The 4347-nt window shown below is 42.3% G+C and overlaps 1 pseudogene; it reads left to right on the top strand.

Annotated features, from left to right (window-relative positions):
• Nucleotides 1-3198: 3198 nt before the first annotated feature.
• LOC115070471 lies at nucleotides 3199-3356 on the top strand (annotated as a pseudogene).
• Nucleotides 3357-4347: the final 991 nt, after the last annotated feature.

Below are 4347 nucleotides of genomic sequence, written 5' to 3' on the forward strand. Positions count from 1 at the left end.
AAGGAATGGGACAGGACCCAGGCTAGGAAGAAAGATGGGCGGGGAAGATGGGAGGGTGAATGAGGCTGGTGGAGTCAAGGCTCAGAGGGCATGATTGACTGACCCTGGAGAGAGGCCTGTGGATCTTGCAGGCCCAGAGAAGCAGAGCACGTTTTTGTAAAAATTAAAAAAAAAGATGAATGTAGGTGTGTGCTGAAATATATGATTTTTAATATAATTTTTTATTTTTTTAGATACAAGCTCCCAAATACTTTTGACATTTTTGGCCTTTGGAACAGAGTATGTTGCTAACAGGCCCAAGGACATTTTGACTTTTAGCTAAGAAGCTGGCTACATTTCTTTGGGGTCTTTTTACCCTAACTGCCTGGCCAATTCCCACCTCCTATTCTTATCATGCCATCCTCTGAAGGGATTACCCAAATTGCCAATAGAGAACAGGGACACAGACCACTCTGGCTTCTTCCATGCTGAACAGGGATGCAGGGTGAGGCAATTGGAGTACCCCTTCAGTGTGTCTATCTAAAAGACCCCCACATTTTGAAAAAGTTCCATGAGGTGCTGAGTAGGAAGTGTATTCTTTGGTGTTTGGGTGGAATAATCGAAAGATGTCTGTTAGGTACATTTGATGTATGATATCATTTAATTCAGATGTCTCTTTGTTTATTCTTTGTCCAGTTGACCTGTCTAATGGAGACAGTGGAGTATTGAAGTCCCCTACTATTACTGAGTTGGTGTTGATCTGTGTCTTAAAGTCCTGTAATGCTCTTTTTATGAATTTGGGTGCTCAAGAACTTGGTGCATATATGTTAAGGACTGTAATATATTCTTAGTTAACTGTTTCTTTGATCAGAATGAAGTGATCCTTCTTATAGCTTCTGGTGGGTTTTACTTTGAAGTCTATTTTGCCAGATATTAGAACTGCAACCCCTGCTTGTTTCTTAGTGCCATTTGCTTGGAATATTCTTTTCCATCCTTTTACCTTAAAGTAGTGCCTGTCCTTGAAGGTGAGATGGGTTTCTTGCAGACAGCAAGGAGATGGATTTTGTTTCTTAATCCATTCACTTAGCCTGTGTCTTTTGACTGGGGAGTTCAGTCCATTGATATTTAAGGTTATTATTGAAAGATGTGTATTGGTTGCCATCATTTTGATTGCTGTTTGTGTTCTCTGTGTAATTTTGTGTTTCCTAGATTATATTTTTGTTTACTTTCTTTCATTGCCCCTAAGGTATAGTTGTTTCTCTCTCTGTTCTCTGCATTGCTTCAAATATTCTTTGGAGGGCTGGTTTTGTGAACATGTGTTCTTTCAGGCTATTCGTGTCATGGAAGATTTTTCTTTCCCCCTCAAATATAATAGACATTTTTGCTCTTAGAGAATTCTGGGCTGGCATGTATTGTCATGTAGAACTGGAAATACCTTGGTCCATGCTCTTTTGGCTTTCATAGTTTGCATTGACAAGTCAATTCTGATGGGCTTTCCTTTGTATATGACTTGTTTTTCTTTTGCTGCTTTCAGTATTCTCTCTTTGTTCTGTACATTTAGTGTTTATACTATGATATGTCATGGGAGTTTCTTTTCTGATCCTGTGTATTTGGTGGTCTATGTGCTTCCTGTGTATGTTTGGGGATGTCTTTCCTAATTTTGGGAAATTCTCTTCTAAAATCCTGTTTAAGATCTGGTCAACACCACTAACCTGAAATTCTTTTCCTTCCTCTATTCCTATGATCCATAGATTTCGTCTTTTCATGGTGTCCCACATCTCTTTCATCTTCCATTCCCATGTTTTTAAAAATTTTCCATGCTCTTTGCTTGAGTGATCCAGTTCTTCAATTTATCCTCCAGTGTTGATATTCTGTTTTCCATTTCATCTAGAGGCAAGTATTTCCCCTGTTGTTTCAAACTGGCTTATTGAGTTTTGCATGTCCTTCTTCATTTCTGCCTGAGTTTTTTTTCAATGTTTCTATCTCTTTTGTGAATTAATTCAGAAGTTTATCCCTATCTTCTTTTAGCTCTTTGATTTGTTTGTTTGTGTGTTCTTTAAATTAGTTGAATTCCTTGATCATGTTTATGACTGTTCCTTTTAAAAAACATTTATTTTTATTTTATGTGTATACGTGTATTGCCTGCATGTAGGTAAGTGCACCCGTGTCCTTGCTGGGGCATAGTGTTTTGACTTTCCATTTTATCATTCTTTTGTTGTGGTTTTTGACATGTGAATTTCTTTTGAGTTTATGATTGTGATATGAGAATTAAGTTGAAGTATGCTTCTGTTTGTATTACCTGGGTGCCTAGATCCTTTCTTTATTGGTTATGTAAAGATGGTTGATACAGTGTTCAGGTTCTCTTAGGTTTATTTTGGAGGGAACTGACGACTTCAGATCAGCTATTCAGAGGTACCCACCTAAGCCCAATTCAGGTTCCAGTCAGTACATTCAGGCTTCCTTCACCACATGGAGGCAGGATGCAGGCTCTCTAAGGCAGTTCTTTTTGTTATCAATCCTAAGCCAGAGGGAGGCCAGAAGGGGGCCAGAACCTGGCACTCTCTGGAGGTCTGCTAAGCTGTGCTACTGGATAGGTCCCAGGAACCCACCCTCTCAGGCTGTCTGTTAGGATCTCAGCCTTAGCTCACCAAAGGCCAATCTGACCTGGGGCCTTGGGAGGGGCCTCACAAAAGCCCAGCGGATGGTATGGAGCAATTAGAAATTATGGGAAGCTCACCACCAAGTGGAGGCAGGATTCAGTTGCTTTCATGCTCTTCCCTGGGTTCTCAGGCCCTCTGGTATTTGGAGGCCAGAGGGAGACCAGAACCTGGCACTCTCTGGCAGTCTGCTAAGCTCATAGCTGCTACCACGGTGGAGGTCTGAACCCACCCTCTCAGGCTGTCCCACATTGGTCTTCTTGAGTTTTCGGCTCTGCAATGGTCAGTAGTTCTTTCAGCCTTGCTGCCTTTGTTAGTCTTAGCATTTGGGGTTCTCTAACCTAGATCAACATTTGAAACTCTCATTTTGAAATCAACCTTTTTTTTATTACGTTATTTTTTTTGACATGTTAAAGTAATGGATTATATTAAAAAATGTGTACCTGGTAATGATAGTGGGTAAAATCATTTGAAAGACTTCAAAAACACAAAATAAAAAAATAAAGCTTTCTGGGAAGTGGCGTGTGGAGGCCTCTGGATTGAGCTAGTGCAGGCCGCCACCATGGGCCTTGAGTTTGGGAACCTGGTGCCGATGCTTGGCACATCATCTCCTACAGCCTGTCGCACGTCATGGTGTTTTACCTCGCGTACACTTGGGGGAACCAGGAAGTTGAGAGGTCCTAGAGGAAGAACCCTGCTACCTATGCAGATGACAAGTGAGCATCACAGCCGGATGGTTTCCTGCCTCCAAAGACCTTCTCTGGGAGAGGAGTCTGAAGACAATAAACCACTTATTCCCGCCCGCCCCCCCCAAAGCATTCTACTATGAAACACACAAAAATACAATTTAAATTAAAAAAAAATAATTATTTATTTTATGTGTGTGCGTGTATTGCCTGCATGTAGGTGAGTGTACCTGTGTCATGCAATGCCAAGGAGGTCAGATGAGGCCGACGGATCCCCTGGGACTGGAGTTACGGACAGTTGTTAGCTGCCCTGTGGGTACTGGGATTCCAATCTGGGTCTTCTGCAAGAACAACCAGTGTTCTTAACCGCTGAGCCATTGGGGGCTGGAGAGATGGCTCAGTGGTTAAGAGCACTGACTGCTCTTGCAGAGGACCCAGGTTCTATTCCCAGCACCCACATGGTGGCAAAGAACCTTCCTTAACTCCAGTTCCAGGGGAATCCGAAGCCCTCTTCTGACCTCTGCCGCACTGCATGTCACAGGTGCACTCACATAGATGCAGGCAATACACTCATACACATTAAAAAAAATATTTAAAAAATTTTTTTGATTTATTTTTTTATTTTATGTGTAGGAGTACTGTGCTTGCATGGGTGTAAGTGCACTGTGTTGTGCAATTCTCGTGTAGGACGTTGGATCCCCTGGAAATGGAGTTACAGAGGGTCGTTAGCTGCCACATGGGTGCTGGGATTTGAACTGGAGTCTTCTGCAAGAACAGCCAGTGTTCTTAACCACTGAGCCATCTCTACAACCCATAAAAATCTAAATTTTTGTGCTTAAAAAATAAAAAAAGAAAGAGACTGTGGCTGGAGAGATGACTCAGCCGTTAAGAGCACTGGCTGCTCTTGCAGAGGACCTGGGTTCCATTCCTAGCATCCGCACAGTGGTCTAAGCATCCCGCATAACTCCAGTTCCAAGGGATCCCACCCCCTCTTCCAACACTGCAGGCATTGCATGACGTGGGTG

The sequence above is a fragment of the Nannospalax galili genome, unplaced genomic scaffold (assembly GCF_000622305.1).
Source record: "Nannospalax galili isolate Female #2095 unplaced genomic scaffold, S.galili_v1.0 scaffold135, whole genome shotgun sequence".
NCBI classification, from domain to species: domain Eukaryota; kingdom Metazoa; phylum Chordata; class Mammalia; order Rodentia; family Spalacidae; genus Nannospalax; species Nannospalax galili.